This window comes from Hemibagrus wyckioides, linkage group LG13 (genome assembly GCF_019097595.1).
Source record: "Hemibagrus wyckioides isolate EC202008001 linkage group LG13, SWU_Hwy_1.0, whole genome shotgun sequence".
Taxonomy (NCBI): domain Eukaryota; kingdom Metazoa; phylum Chordata; class Actinopteri; order Siluriformes; family Bagridae; genus Hemibagrus; species Hemibagrus wyckioides.
Window position 1 is genome coordinate 23,170,516 of NC_080722.1, and position 17,116 is coordinate 23,187,631.

A 17,116-nucleotide genomic window follows, 5' to 3' on the forward strand; every position below is an offset into this window, starting at 1 on the left:
AAGGATAGGCATGTACAGGATGACAGATAGGAACTAGCACAGCAATTGCTAGACTTAGAGGGGTGAGTAAACTGAATGGTATTCACACTGGAGAACCAGGTGAGAAGCCTGCAACCAAGAATTATGTAAGACAGAAAACAGCTAAGAGGACAGTGAAGATATGGAGATGAAGATGACTACAGAGTGAGCATAAACCCACTAGTTGCAAAAGGAAGGGAAATACAATATGTGCCATGGATGTTTATGGACATGATAGGACTATGTTTTCAAGTGCCAGACTTGTGCAGTGGAGGACAGAGATGGATCACAAAGTTTGAAAACAAAACAGCAGGGCACACATTGTCGATAGGAGATATGAAAGCCATATCGGCTCAAATAGTGGGCAAAGCAAAAGCAGGAGAGCTGTTAAATGAAGCTGGCATTAATAGTACAATGGACTGATTGTGTTGGGATGCCATAGCCTTGGGACCATGAAGGAATCTGGAACATGATAAGAAAAGCTTACCCCACTAAGATGGACCCAGGGCAGCTTGAAGTTCATCCATGAATACCAGAATAGATGGAGAGAGGAGACTGGAGGAGCATAGGATTTAACAGACACAAGCAAAGGGCTGTTTAAGCTGATGCTTACTAAAGGTACTGACACTGTTAGCTGAAAACGGACACAAAGTGAGTAAGGAAAAATTGCAATTGTGTAGGCAACAGGTTGAGAGGAAAGTATTGCATGGTACCAAACATATGTTGAAGCTGTTCAAAAAGCTCCCAAACCGCAAACCGTGGCCCAAATGCTGTTGTTCTTAGGAATGGTAGGCTACAGTAGACAATGTACAGTTTATTTTTCTTTGAAAGTATCCCCTCTGCATACACTAATTAGGGAAGCAGATCGAAAGAGAGTGTCCTTGGCCTGGACAACAGAGGCAGTAGCAGCTTTTGAGATGTTAAAGAAATATCTTTGTACTGCTCCAGCTTTGGCTAGCCTGGATTACAGTAAGCCCTTCCATTTGTACGTATCAGAAAAACAGGGATTTGCTAACATGTTTTAACAGGGTCCAAGTAAGCAGCCAGTTGCCTACTGTAGCACATTATTGGATAACGCAGAGATGGTTATGCCACCTTGCTATTGTGGATTGGTGGCAGCTGTGTTTGCTTAAGGTATGTCTTGGTGGTGGAAGGTAGGTTTAGAGGCACATTCAACAACTAAGGCAGATGCTGATTCAGCGGCTAAGTTCTTTTGCAGAGAGGTTCTTCCAAGGTTAAATTAGCTTTGACAGTAGCAGTCATTTTGTGAACAATGTGATTCGATGAGTATTCCAGTACCTTAGAATAAAGTATAAGTTGGGATGTGTTTATCATCTTCAGTCACAAGGAATGGTGAAAAGAGCTAATGGAACTTTGAAGGCTATACTGGCTAAGATTTGTGAGGCTGGAAAGATGAATTGGGTGCACGCTTTGCCATTAGTATTGATGAGTATGAGAATGCAAACGAACCAACTAATGAAATGCTTATTGGATGACCTATGCCTGTTACATACCTACGAGGACCTTATAAAAGTCCACCACTTGAACGGCTTGAAAAAGATCTTGGCAATTATGTAAAGCACTTAACTGAGATACATCAAGCTATATTTCAACAGGTGAAAGGTGCTGAAGGAATAAAAAGCAAAATAGACGTAGAATTGAGAACCGTACAACCAGGGAGTGGGTGTACATCAAAGTCTTCAAACAAAGGTGGAACGAGCCCAGAAAGGTTGGACCATTTAAAGTCATCCTGGCCACACCCACAGCACTGAAGGTAGAAGGAAAAAGCACCTGGTTCCACCTGAATAATTGTTGCAGGGCACCAGACTCAGGAGCAGCAGGAAGATGTGAGTCACCCCAAGAACAGGGGCAGGACCCATTGGTAAGGCAGTTTGCAGCACAGAGGCAGGGCCCATCACAACCTCTACAACTGCAGGATCCTAACCCACAGGAGGATCATTGTAGATGGAGCAGTGGCAACAGGAACAAGGGGAAGAGAACCTAGAGGATGAACCCCTACTACAAAATGAGTGGAACGAAAGGCCAGCCTTCAGAATGAGATCACAGACCTGACAAGAGCAATACACCTGTTACCTGTTACATGTACGAAAGTGTGTGTGTTTTGTACACAATAATTTCATGTTTCCAAGATGAACGTGTTTAAATCATGTTGAGATAAACTGAGGAGATCTTGTCACTAAGCAAAACCGGAAATATCAAAGCGAGCATTGCGAGAAGAGAACACAGTTTGTTGAGAAGACAAACGTTTGGCGGGTTTGCATAGTCTTTAAAAGTTCATTTAAAAAGCGGCACAAACTGTTCCTTTTTCTTGTGTTTTTGCAAGCAAATGGCAATGTAAAATATTGTTAAATTATTTTGTCCAGCACAGTTTTGAATTCACCAACACCTTAACACACCCACTGTAGCTGGTATTTAGTTGAATCTGCTGGCCTGTATGGATTTTGAAGATCCCTGCTGCACATAGTTTCACTTAAATATATTTATTTAATTTTACATTATAGTTACTCCGTGAATGAACCTTATTAAATCATGGAAAGAATTTCCATGTGATTAAACAACCCCATTAGTTGGGAGTGGTGCTGGCTTAGTGGTTAAGGTGTTGGACTGATGATCAGAAGGTTGTTAGTTCATATCCCAGATCCACCAAGCTACCACTGCTGGACCCCTGAGCAAGGCCCTTAATCCTCAATTGCTCAAATGTATAAAATGAAATAAAAATGTAAGTCGCTGTGGATAAGGGCATCTGCTAAAATGCCAGAAATGTAAATGCATTAGGCAATTCTGTTGTGCCGACTAAATTTACTTGGGTTGGATCAACTTCATTTACAACTGTAAAATTTGTTGTTCCAACCCTATTCATTTAAGTTGGATCAAAATGAATATGTTGGTTCAACACTATTAAATTATGTTGGACCCAACTGTAGTAAATACGTTAAATGAAACCTAATTAATGAAGTTGACTGAACCTAAGCACATGATGTTGGGCCAACAAAATCCATTAATGCTGAAAGAAAGCCTTCAATTTACATAGAAATTCTCTCTAATGAAGTTCAATCAAAGAGTTATTTTTTTGAGTGTAAGAGAATGAAAAAAGAAAACAAAGGGAAATTGGTGAACCTTGAGAAGGAAAAAGAACTGCTAGCAGTTGCAGTGCCAGCAGTGATAAGCATAGAGTTGTGGATTTACAGTTATGTCTGAAACCAAAGAAATTGTAAATACAGGCCACATTATGGCCCCAATCAACATCTACAGTTTGAGGAAATTCCAAGCCTATGTAGTGGAAAAAGGTTAACTAGATGGTATAGAGACACTCTGCAAGTGCCCAAAGCTGTAATAGATGAAGAGAGAGGAATACTGACTTGCAAATTAGCTATGTTATGTATGGCAAAAGTAAAACAATGGCTTCCTGCTCAAGGACAAGTATATATGCATATTGGTATATATGCATATTGGTATGAATATGCCAGATTCACACTGGAAAAGGATTATCAGCAGGAACATGGGGGAATGGTTACTCTAATTCCAGCAAACCAGAACACTGTGATTCACAGAACTCTACAAGGACCAAGTTGTCAACCTAAGGAAGACAGTGTAACCATCAATATGGCTGGAATATGTTCCGAAAGATTTTGTATAGCATTGCCATGGAGGGAGGCAACAATAACCGGGACAGAGGCAGAAATGATGATACAACTGGATTATGTTATGCCACCGAATACTATGGTATGAAAAGTTTTATGGAAAATGTAGACCAAGGCCAATAGACAGATAACATGTTTTATCAATGGCTAAGCTACACTGCACATGAAGTCACGAGCACCTCATGTGTAAAATATAATCAAAAACTTTCTTTATGATTGAGAAAACGTAGTTGAGTTATATATCAGTGCACACTTCTGGAAATTATTAGAGTTTGTCACAGTGAAATTAGGGAATGATTTTCTATAGTTAAATATTTCTAAGTATGTGATGAATGTTTTGAAGTTATTGCCAGAATCAGTCAACAGAAGGGGACGTGCATGATGTGCTAGTAATCTCCAGCTGCCTCTCTATGTGGCGTAAAGAAGAAAAGGACAGCTCCAAACAAGAAAAAGTCATTGTGTTGTTCATTATTTAAAAAAATCAAACAAAAAAAAAAACATTGTAACCACACAGAAAGATATTTCATTGTTATACTCATGGATATTTTCACTCTTGCAATCAGTATTGTGACATGTTATCTCTTTTAATCAGAATATCATAGATTCCTAAGTGGGTTGAAATTGTCATAAGCTAGGTTTGTAACTTTAGAATAGGTTTGATTGTGTAACTTTATAGTGGGTTGGTGGTAACTGTGTGTAATTTTTTCCATGCAAGTTTTCCATGTAACTTGTTTAGTATTGTCTCACAAACTCTCTGAAGGTTAGTAGAACAATAACCTGATTAGGTGAAATAACCTTAAAAAAGGAGCAAGGTGCTCAAGGTCACAAAAGCTGTGGTCAATCAGTTCTTATTAAAAGGAAGTAGAAATGACCCTATTGAAGCTCAAGAGACCAGGGATGGATGGTGGACAGAGACTGCACCCTGAAATAGGTGCAGTAGGTGACCAGAGAAGAAGGCCGGTTAGTAAAAAACCAACAAGCAACCAAAGGATGGAGCAGGTAGCTGGGCACTGGGGGTTCAGGGAAGTTTCAAAATTAACACCTGTAACATAATATGTTATGAACTGATTACAGATGTTGGGTCCACATTTTGAGTAAGCAAAAGACTTAAGTTTCAATTTGTTACTCTGAGTAACCTGGATTTGGGGAAAAAGAGAGCTATTTGACCACATTCATCCAAGATGTATTGCTATTGTCTTTTCTCACACATCACATTTACTCACATTTATTAAACATATTATGTTCCAAACTTACTTATATTCACTGAAGCTGTAGTGACCCACATTTATTCAATACACTATGTTAATACATTTACCTACATTTATGTATTGTTTACTTCTTTTGGGAGTATTTGGCTTTTTCTTGGTTAATTTAAGTCATTAGACTGAGCTAGTGGGGTCAGATTATCATCAGGAGAGTCTCACTTTAAACTGAATTATTATTTTCTATTATCATTGTTTATTTTTACACCACAATGATGCTAATCATGGTTCCAGAAATAAATTTGCCTAAACAAAAGCTTCTATGCTTGCATGTAGGACTTCGCCTAAAAAAAAGTGTCAACGCACATTTGATCATTACTCCAGACCCAAATTTGCACTTTTTCGATTTATCAATTTATTATCAAAATAGAGTCTTATATAAACAACCGTGTTTTATAATATTTACCATCAATTCAAGGTAAAAATGATCTGTTCCATTTTTTACTATTATACCCTCATTGGTTGAGCCCCCCTTAAATAAAAATCCTAGAATCGCCCCTGTTGAAGAGGATGTCAGACGTGCGCAAATAAGCGCTATGTGCATGCATGTAGAGATTCACTGAAAACACAGGGAATTAAAGCACATTTGATGAAAATGAACCTTCCACTCAAATTTTCACTTTTCCACCTCTGATGACTTTATTATCAATTTTTTTTTTTAAAAAAGCCTTTTTCCGTGGTTTCTGACCAAACCACCATTTGTACTATCATTTTCAAAGAAACCTCTACATAAACTTAACTCTATTTAAACTTAAACCTGGGTTTCTCCATACAAGTTTAAGTTTCAGATTGTTCTAATTTAACTTTAAACCGAGGCATTCTCCACTCAAGTTTAAGTTGAGGCTACTCCATTTCAGCATAAACCTAGGTTTCTCCATTCTGATTTAAGTTCACAATCTAAGATTAAAGAAGTGTATAATAATGATTTTCCAAAGGCTCAGAATAAGTCAAAATTAACAATTTATTTTGTCAGACAGGTTCCACTTAAATCAGTCTATTCAATTAGAAAAATACAAAACACAATAAAAAATTAAAAGGATCAGCATAGTATGAAAAACACAAGTTAAAGTCATACCTGGCAATAGAGACACATAATAATAGTGTGGGATGTTCTGAATGCAGATGCTTCCCTGAGTCTTTTGCCAATGCACCATATATCACTGTTTCCACGTTTCTTATGAATTTTTGCACTTTAATGTAAAAAATCATATTTCATATGAAAATTCATATTTTTTTAATGTGTAATGTGGCAGGCAAAATTATTAATACTGACTGTGATGAAGTTATATCTTCAAGCAAAAACTGACACTTTGGGGGACTTTGGGGGGTTTTGGGAAGTGTGTCATAAAACAATTCACATTCCTGTGTACCTCCCCCTCTTCAAGGAGTCAATGGTGGAACTATTTTCAGAATGTACATTCATTTACCCTTCAGGTTCTAATCTCAAGGAATACTGAAAAGATATGATGATATACTTACTGTATGATGTTATTCATGTCTAATGTCATTCTAAATCTCATGTTGCGATTGTTAAAAAAGGTCTAATTTCCAAATCAGAGTATACTAAAGTTTACACATAGTCTGTACTCCTGTTGGAGATATGTCCTTATAACCTTATTCAACCCCCTCGCAGGTCACAAGACAACAATCTGAACTATGTCCTTTACAACTTTTAGTTTTGGTGTGAACCAAAACTAAAAGCCAGATGTGTCCTTATGACCTGTCCAAAACCAGGCCTTCTGTGGACTCGTAGATTGTACGACCCTTTGTCTCTATTCGGTATATAAGGTGCATTGGCAAAAGACTCAGGGAAGCATCTGCATTCATTTATGTGTCTCTATTTACAGGTGTGACTTTAACTCTGTAACTTATGTTTTTCATACTATGCTGATCCTTTTAATTGTTACTGTGTTTGGAATTTTTCGAATTGAATAGACTGATTTAAGTGGAACCTGCCTGGCAAAAGAAAATTGTTAATTCTGACTTATTCTGAGCCTATGAAAATCATTATTATACACCTCTTTAATCTTTGCATGTGAACTTAAATCAGAATGGAGAAACCTAGGTTTATGCTGAAATGGAGTAGCCTCAACTTAAACTTGAATGGAGAATGCCTCGGTTTAAAGTTAAATTAGAACAAACTGAAACTTAAACTTGTATGGAGAAACCCAGGTTTAAGTTTAAATAGAGTTCTGTTCAATCATTTCAGTTTTCTATTTACATAATAAATGAAGAATAGTCAACCCTCTAAATTGTGATCAGCAACAGATTCTACTTATATTAATTATTAACTGGAGTTAGATTATCATTATACACAGAGCCCAAAGAATGAATAAAAATTTTAATAAATGAAGCAAATTCTTCTAGAAGTGCAAAGGAAAGGTAGAATACGAGATCCTTTCACCCACGCCACTGGATTCCGTCGTTGGGCAAGTGGGTGGTCCTTACAAATGTAAACAATCACATTTCATAATATAGTTCACCCCAAATGTGAAAAAATTCAAAGAAAAGGTCAAAGAAAACTGCCCCATTCAGCTGCACACGTGCGTTTGTCTGAAAAACCGCTTTCCCTTGCTCGTAGAGCGCTGAGACTTGCGGAATCGATTTCAGCCCCAGAGAAGCACAATGCAGAGAGCAAGCTGCGCGGTGGCAGGAAACGAGCCAGTTCGATGAAAAATGATGAAAGTTGACTTTGTTAAGTGGATTTTCATGGAATATCACTGTTTCCATGTTTAGGCTGAGACAGCAACAGTCTGACCTGACTAATGATGCTCATTTCAATCCAACTTCTGAAACAAAATTTACAGAAGGAGACATGATAATGATGCGTGTCTTTGTAAAGCAAAGTGCATTCTCTCCTGGGTGGAATGGGCCCTATGAGATTAAAGCTATCTGTAATAGCTGTGTGGCCGTGTCTATCAAGGGAAAATTAAGATGGTACCACATGTCCCAGTGCAAACTATTCAAAGGTCCAGCCAATAATTAACTAATGTTTCTCTGTGCTCTTTCTCAGGCTGATCACACCAATCCCATGTAGAGCAGACGAAAGGAAAGTGTCCAGGCACACTTGCAGCAAACTAGGCCTAATCTCTTACACACACCCTGAAATGTGGGAGATCGGTGTAGAAATATTCAAAGAGGTCATCCCCATCGTACAGCACAATACCACCTAGAGAAGTAGTCACATGGCCTCCCGGTTTATCACCGGAACCAAATTGGGCCACCAAAATTTGCTGTAAAGCAGGTTCCACCCATCCCAAAAATAGTAAACATTTCAGGAGACCCACCGGCATACCCATCCTTTCATAATATAACAGTCTGGTATCAACTTAAATTGGAGCCAGGAGCTGAAGTTGGGAGTATGCACACTCTCTATGAAAAACCCAATAATGGTGTAGATCCTAAAATGTGCTACTATGCTATGGATCTAGAACCTGCATTATATAGATGCACACACTCTGAAACAATCAACACCACATATATGAGTTAAACCGAATACAAATTTAATCTTACTTCATATGTTCCGGACGAAAACAAACCAAAAGCCTTCATTTGGACTAGCCGAAGAGAAGGAACATATTGTGTGGGAAAATGTGAGGCTGATGTGAATAGTTATAGTGGACCACCAAACTGTTCATGGACTCTACATCACTGTTTCAACCTGACCACTTGTGGGTATATTAAGCCTAAACAATGCCCAAAATTATATCCAATCCCTCCAGGTTGTTTATTAAGGGAAACATTAATAGGACTTTATTGCATGATGTAAATTTGATAATGACGCATGTAACCTATAACATCTCAGATATTTTGTCTGCTTTTGTGAAACATTGTAGTGAGGATGATAAAACAGCTAGAGTCACGAATCCATGATTTAATCTCTGATTACGAAGGCAGGCTTGCAGTCCAAATTCCACCTGTTCTTCCTAAGCGAGATCTGATTGGAAATTTAGCAGGTCTCTTTGGCTCTGTGAATTCAATTGCCAACACTTACAAAATAACAGGACAATCACAATTCTCAGTTTAGTTGGCAAACCAGGTGGCCACTGGTTTTTAACACAACACCAATAGCATTGAAAATATCATCAAATCGGTTAGATCTGAAGCGCAGGCGCTTCTATTGGTCAGCCATACATTATTCAATCAAAACCGTACCATCGTGACTTGCACTTGGATATGACCTGCAGATCATATCCACAGGATTTATTTACTGCTGGAAGACAAGAAATTTTAGACCTTCGTCTTCTCAAGACACCTAGGCATGCTTTAAATGATCTTATAGAAATTTTAGACTTGCATAGATGGTATGCATCAGAAAATATGAAAGATATTAAATACTCTGAATTACTGTCTACATTGATGTTATACACTGGGAATGAGTGCACCGGCTGCATTGTGTTTTTTGCCAATTTTCTTTTATACACCCAGAGCAAGTATTTTTGAACTCCACGACTATACGTTCTATAGGTGTAGTAGTGAAGGATCAGATCAGTAAATGGGACCACTGTGGGAGTAATTTTTGAATGGTTTAGAGTGTTCGAAGTGGTTTGGAGTGCTTAAAGTGTATTTGAATGTTTTAGAGTGTTTAAGGTGTATATGAATGCATTCTTGTTTGGGTATGTATAAAACAATTAGAATCAGAGGACAGCATGATTGGGTTGTCAGGCACCACCTCAATTTATTGATCACCTCTATTTACAGATTTAATAATGTAGGGTTTAACACAAACGTGCGGGATGAGAGGTTTGGGTATGCTTATTAACTCTGGGCTGAGATTGCATAGCTTGTGTGGAATGAGAAACAGTGAGGGTAACATCAGTTTGGCAGGCCTTTTCAGTGGTAGATGAAACTTGAAGCTGTGCCCAGGGTCATCGTGCCCTGCTATAGGGCTGTGAGTACGTGAGAGAAAAGGCAATTAAAACTGCAGGCTAGCGCGAATGTAAAGAAAAATAGAGCAATAAATTAAACCCAAGCAATCAAAGACGGAGCAGAGGCCCCGAAACTCAACCATGCTGTCTTCAGAGGTCAGAGTGAACTGCTAAATGATAAAGCCAGAAAGTGCCACTGACAAGAGCACAGATGCCCATTATTTTTTATATGACTGATCTCGAAAGTCCAATTATAATGGAACGTAAAAGGGTTAAAAATTAAGAGATAATGGTGTCCAAAAAGGACCTGGTACTCCAAAAAGAAAAATAGGTGGGATTTTCTCAGTGAAGAGGGTTTGGTTTGAATATTATGAAAAGATAAGAGAAAAGAATAAAAAGGCTATGTTTTGTGATGATTAGGGCAGAGGTTGTTGGGATGTTCATTCTTGAGCAGCTCAATTCTTGTAACCAGTGCTGATTGCAAATAAAACCTTGTATCTGCATTAATCCAGTCTGCATGATTCGTCTTCTTCTTCGATGAGTCTTTTTCACATTGAGCTGTTGGGTCAATGTGGAGTTTGGAGTCAGATTATAGCGAAGTATTAATTGAGTAGTGTTCAGTAGTGCATTATAGCGTGGGACAAAAATATTTTCCACACCACCTAACAGGATATATGACTTTAAAAGGGGATGAGACCGTGTTTACCACTGGCACCTATTGTCATGAAACTTCCAGTTATGTTATTTGTACATGTAATACTTTACTACAACCCTTCTCTTCCAATGATACTAAGCTTATCAGTGTTCAGTCATGGCATGGTCATGCTGATATGATTCAAGTATCTCACACACAGTGGTGTTTCGTCAGTGAAATGAATTCCTTCACCTATGGCGGTCTGACCTGCCCTGCAAACCATACCTTCTGCTTGGAGGTTACAGAGGATTTCTCAATGGGTCAGATAAATATCTTGGGGAGGATACCACTGGACACAGATGTTTCCCCATGGTGGGAAGACACTTTCTTTGAACATAGCACAAAAGCTCTAACGGACACAATATATTTGGTACAACAAACTATACTACAGACTGAGAATCATTTGAACCAGGCTCAGGTGGAAGGAAACCTGGCCAAGGGAACAGCAGAGATCTAGTCAAGTTCAAGTTCTGTTCAAGTTCAAGGCTGTGTGATTGCCAGGGGACTTGTTCTCTTAAACTTAAACTTGTATGGAGAAACCCAGGTTAAAGTTTAAATAGAGCTCTGTTCAGTCATATCAGTTTTCTATCTACTTAATGAATTAAGAACAGTCAACCCTCTAAATTGTGATCAACATCAGATTATACTTATATTAATTATTAACTGGAGTCAGATTATCATTATACACAAAGCTCAAAGAATGAATCGAAATTTTAATGAATGAAGCAAATTCTTCTAGAAGCACAAAGGAAAGGTAGAATACGAGATCCTTTCACCCACGCTGCTGGATTCCGTCGTTGGGCCAGTGGTTGGTCCTTACAAATGTAAACAATCACATTTTGACCCCAAACATGTGAAAAAAGTCAAAGAAAACTGCCCCATTCAGCTGCATACATGCGTTCGCCTGAAAAAACGCTTTCCCTTGCTCGTAGAGCGCTGAGACAATCCTTACAATCCTTAGTCTGGCTTTGAGAAGGCAAATGGTTAGGTATGGATATGGGTAGGATTTGGACTGAAAAAAAAATCTATTCTTATCAGTTTAATATCTGATACATCCTCTATATTAAACAGATTTTTAGAGCTGGGAGCAGGAAAAAGGGCTTGCTACATCCGCTCCACAGATCGGCCTGGTATTGCAGTACTTCCAGGCTTGGTGCTCCGTTTTCTGATGTAAAATGTAAGAGAAAAAATTCCTGAATTACTGATTTACTTACTTACTTACTTACTTACCAAATTTTGTCTGCACTCAACCCACCCTGTTCCCTAGCCTGTCTTCGCCTCCTTCTGCTCACCACTGTCAGTTGTTGCTCGTCAACTTTTCCCTGCCCTTTCTCCACTCAACCAACCCAAGGGGCCGGCCTTACCCTCATTGAGCATTGTGTTTCTCCGACAAGGGTTTCCTGGTGCTGCTAAGCTTTTTCCTTTACAGCTCTGGTTTCTCTTAAGTCATGGCTAAATCTTTCGCCTTTTACTAAAGATTTCTGTGGAGAGGAATATTAATAAGTTTCATTTATTTTTGTGAGTTTTGCTCTGGCAAAGCTGTGTATGCTTCAATGTTAAATGGGTAGTTTCTAAGAGTTGGGTATTATTTGGTTATGTGACATTAGGCATGCCTATATAGGTGTGGCCTGAGGCTGTCTGTTAAGCAGAGGCGATTTAAAAAAAAGTTTCTTGCTTCTTGGCCTTTCGGCACCAGAGAAGCACAATGCAGAGAGCAAGCTGCGCGGTGGCAGGAAACAAGCCAGTTCAACCAAAAATGATGAAAGTTGATTTTGTTAAGTGAATTTTCATGGAATATCACTGTTTCCATGTTTCCTATGAATTTTTGAACTTTCATGTAAAAAATCATATTTCATATGAAAATTCATATTTTTCATGACTTTCCCATGTTTTTTATGAATTTTGGCATTTTAATGTAAACAATCACATTTCATATCATAGTCGACCCCAAACGTGTGAAAAAAGTCAAAGAAGACTGCCCCATTCAGCTGCACACATGCATTTGTCTGAAAAACCGCTTTCCCTTGCTCGTAGAGCGCTGAGACTTGCGGAATCGCATTTTCAGCGCCAGAGAAGCACAATGCAGAGAGGAAGCTGCGCGGTGGCAGGAAACAAGCCAGTTCGATGAAAAATTATGTCTATTCTCCTTCTCAAACCCAGTCATAGCCCAAAACCAGACCAGAGAACACTTGATCTTAGCCAAAAGGCCAAGAAGCAATAAACTTTTATCTCTTCTGTTTAACGGACAGTCTCAGGCCACACCTCTACAGACATGCATAAAGTCAAATGAGCAAATAAGACTCAACTCCTAGAAACTACCCATTTAACATTGAAGCATACACAGCTTTGCGAGAGCAAAGCTCATAAAAATACATCAAGCTCATTGATGTTTTGCTCCACAAAAATCTTTAAAAAAAGGTAAAAGATTTTCACATGATTTAAGAGAAACCAAGGCTTTGGAGAAAGAAAAAAAGAAAAAAAAAAAGGCTGAGCAGCACCAGGAAACCCTTGTCGGAGAAACACAATCCTCGATGAGGGTAAGGCCGGCCCCTTGAGTTGGATGAGTGGAGAAAGGGTGGGGAAAGGTTGACGAGCAACAACTGACAGTGGTGAGCAGAAGGAGGTGAAGATAGGCTAGGGAACAGGGTGGGTTGAATGCGGACATAATTTGGTAAGTAAGTAAGTAAGCAAATCAGTAAGTCAGTAAGTCAGTAATTGATTTTCCTTCATTTTACCTCAGAAAACGGAGCACCAAGCCTGGAAGTACTGCAATACCAGGCTGATCCACGGCGCGGACGTAGCAAGCACGGGCAGAAAAGTGCCTCCCATCTCTAAAAATCTGTTTAATATAGAGGACGTATGAGATATTAAACTGATTAGAACTGATTTTTTTTTTCCAATCCAAATCCTATCCATTCCTTACCATTCACCTTCTCAAGGCCAAACTAAGGATTGTAACGTGAACCCAGACCAAGGCCAAAAAGCCAGACCAGTGAACACAATAGATCCTAGCTAAAAAGCCTGAGAAGCGATCCTACACAACATCAATGAGTTTGATGTATTTTTGTGAGCTTTGCTCTGGCAAAGCTGTGCATCCTTCAATGTTAAATGGGTAGTTTCCAGTACTTGGGTCTTATTTGGTTATGTGACTTTATGCATGCTTGTGAAGGTGTGGCCTGAGGCTGTCCATTAAGCAGAAGAGATAAAAGCTTATTGCTTCTCGGTCTTTTGGCTAAGATCAAGTGTTCTCTGGTCTGGCTTTGGGCTGTGACTTTATTCACATTGCACTTCTTAGTCTGGCTTTGAGAAGGCGAGTGTGACGGAAAGGATATATAAAAAAAAAATGGAAAAAAAAAAATGGGCCGGCCTTACCCTCATAGAGCATTGTGTTTCCCTGACAAGGGTTTCCTGGTGCTGCTCTATTTTTTCTTTTTGGTTTCTCTTAAGTCATGCTTAAATCTTTTGCTTTTTGCTAAAGGTTTCTGTGGAGAGGCTCATCAATGAGTTTGATGTATTTTTATGAACTTTGCTCGGGCAAAGCTGTGTATGCTTCAATGTTAAATGGGTAGTTTCCAGGAGTTGGGTATTATTTGGTTATGTGACTTTATGCGTGTGGGGGTGTGGCCTGAGGCTGTCCATTAAGCAGAAAAGATAAAAGTTTATTGCTTCTCGGCGTTTTGGCTAAGATCAAGTGTTCTCTGGTCGGGCTTTGGGCTGTGACTTTATTCACATTGCGCTTCTTAGTCTGACCTTGAGAAGACTAAAAATGCCAAAATTCATATTTATATCACTTTCCTATGTTTCTCATGAATAGTGGTATTTTAAAGTAATCAATCACATTTCATTTCATAGTTGAAACGTCCAAACGTCCAAGAGTGAAAAAGTCAAAGAAAACTGCCTCATTCAGCTGCAAACATGCGATTGTCTGAAAATCCGCTTTCCCTTGCTTGTAGAGCGCTGAGACTTGCGGAATCGCATTTTCAGCGCCAGAGAAGCACAATGCAGAGAGCAAGCTGCGCGGTGGCAGGAAACAAGCCAGTTCGACCAAAAATGATGAAAGTTGACTTTGTTAAGTGAATTTTCATGGAATATCACTTTTTCTATGTTTCTCATGAATTTTTGAACTTTCATTGAAAAAATCATATTTCATATGAAATTTCATATTTTTCATGACTTTCCCACTTTTCTTATGGATTTTGGCATTTTACAGTAAACAATCACATTTCATATCATAGTTGACACCAAACATGTGAAAAAAGTCAAAGAAAACTGCCCCATTCAGCTGCAAACATGCGATTGTCTGAAAAACCGCTTTCCCTTGCTCGTAGAGCGCTGAGACTTGCGGAATCGCCTTTTCAGCGCCAGAGAAGCACAATGCAGAGAGCAAGCTGCGCGGGGGCAGGAAACAAGTCAGTTCGACCAAAAATGATGAAAGTTGACTTTATTAAGTGAATTTTCATGGAATATCACAATTTCTATGTTTCTCATGAATTTTTGCACTTTGATGAAAAATATCATGTATCATAGGGAAATTGATTTTTTTGTTTACTTTCCTTTGTGTCTGATGAATTTTGGCATTTTAAAATAAACAACCACATGTCATATAGTTGACCCCAAACATACGAAAAAAGTCAAAGAAAACTGCCCCACAAAGCTGCACACATGCGATTGTCTGAAAAACCGCTTTCCCTTGCTCGTAGAGCGCTGAGACTTGCGGAATCGCATTTTCAGCGCCAGAGAAGCACAATGCAGAGAGCAAGCTGCGCGGTGGCAGGAAACAAGCCAGTTCGACCAAAAATGATGAAAGTTGACTTTGTTAAGTGAATTTTCATGGAATATCACTGTTTCCATGTTTCTACTGCATTTTTGATCTTTCATTGAAAAAATCATATTTCATATGAAATTTCATTTTTTTCATGACTTTCCCATGTTTCTTATGAATTTTGGCAATTTAAAGTAAACAATCACATAACGTATCATAGTTGACCCCAAACATATGAAAAAAGTCAAAGAAAACAGCCCCACTCAGCTGCACACATGCGATTGTCTGAAAAACCGCTTTCCCTTGCTCGTAGAGCGCTGAGACTTGCGGAATCGCCTTTTCAGCGCCAGAGAAGCACAATGCAGAGAGCAAGCTGCGCGGTGGCAGGAAACAAGCCAGTTCGACCAAAAATGATGAAAGTTGACTTTGTTAAGTGAATTTTCATGGAATATCACAATTTTTATGTTTCTCATGAATTTTTGCACTTTGATGAAAAATATCATGTATCATAGGGAAATTGATTTTTTTGTTTACTTTCCTTTGTGTCTGATGAATTTTGGCATTTTAAAATAAACAACCACATGTCATATAGTTGACCCCAAAAATACGAAAAAAGTCAAAGAAAACTGCCCCACAAAGCTGCACACATGCGATTAGTCTGAAAAAACCGCTTTCCCTTGCTCGTAGAGCGCTGAGACTTGCGGAATCGCATTTTCAGCGCCAGAGAAGCACAATGCAGAGAGCAAGCTGCGCGGGGGCAGGAAACAAGCCAGTTCGACCAAAAATAATGAAAGGTGACTTTGTTAAGTGAATTTTCATGGAATATCACTGTTTCCATGTTTCTACTGAATTTTTGAACTTTCATTGAAAAAATCATATTTCATATGAAATTTAATTTTTTTCATGACTTTCCCATGTTTCTTATGAATTTTGGCAATTTAAAGTAAACAATCACATTTCATATCATAGTTGACACCAAACATGAAAAAAGTCAAAGAAAACTGCCCCAAAAAGCTGCACACATGCGATTGTCTGAAAAACCGCTTTCCCTTGCTCGTAGAGCTCTGAGACTTGCGGAATCGCATTTTCAGCGCCAGAGAAGCACAATGCAGAGAGCAAGCTGCGCGGTGGCAGGAAACAAGCCAGTTCGACCAAAAATGATGAAAGTTGACTTTGTTAAGTGAATATTCATGGAATATCACAATTTCTATGTTTCTCATGAATTTTTGCACTTTGATAAAAATATCATGTATCATATGGAAATTGATATTTTTTTTTAATTTCATTTGTGTCTGATGAATTTTGGCATTTTCAAATAATCAATCACATGTCATATCATAGTTGACCCCAAACATATGAAAAAAGTCAAAGAAAACTGCCCCACAAAGCTGCACACATGCGATTAGCTGAAAAACCGCTTTCCCTTGCTCGTAGAGCGCTGAGACTTGCGGAATCGCATTTTCAGCGCCAGAGAAGCACAATGCAGAGAGCAAGCTGCGCGGGGGCAGGAAACAAGCCAGTTCGACCAAAAATGATGAAAGTTGACTTTATTAAGTGAATTTTCATGGAATATCACAATTTCTATGTTTTTCATGAATTTTTGCACTTTGATGAAAAATATCATGTATCATATGGAAATTGATTTTTTTGTTTACTTTCCTTTGTGTCTGATGAATTTTGGCATTTTAAAATAAACAACCACATGTCATATAGTTGACCCCAAAAATACGAAAAAAGTCAAAGAAAACTGCCCCACAAAGCTGCACACATGCGATTGTCTGAAAAACCGCTTTCCCTTGCTCGTAGAGCGCTGAGACTTGCGGAATCGCATTTTCAGCGCCAGAGAAGCA

At 38.7% G+C, this 17,116-nt stretch overlaps 1 protein-coding gene, 2 non-coding genes and 2 pseudogenes across 3 annotated transcripts in view; all 5 read left to right on the forward strand.

The window, feature by feature from the left end:
- Positions 1-17,116, forward strand: part of LOC131364083 (somatostatin receptor type 5) — a 211,311-nt gene that overhangs the window by 14,743 nt on the left and 179,452 nt on the right. The gene's annotated exons all lie outside the window — the stretch shown is intronic.
- LOC131363664 (uncharacterized) lies at positions 8,720-11,060 on the forward strand (annotated as a pseudogene).
- On the forward strand, positions 11,505-11,668 carry LOC131364228 (U2 spliceosomal RNA; annotated as a pseudogene).
- On the forward strand, positions 11,931-12,045 carry LOC131364215 (U5 spliceosomal RNA). The gene has a single exon (XR_009206432.1). It is a non-coding gene; the product is annotated as a U5 spliceosomal RNA (small nuclear RNA).
- Positions 13,932-14,045, forward strand: LOC131364218 (U5 spliceosomal RNA). Its single transcript, XR_009206435.1, has one exon. It is a non-coding gene; the product is annotated as a U5 spliceosomal RNA (small nuclear RNA).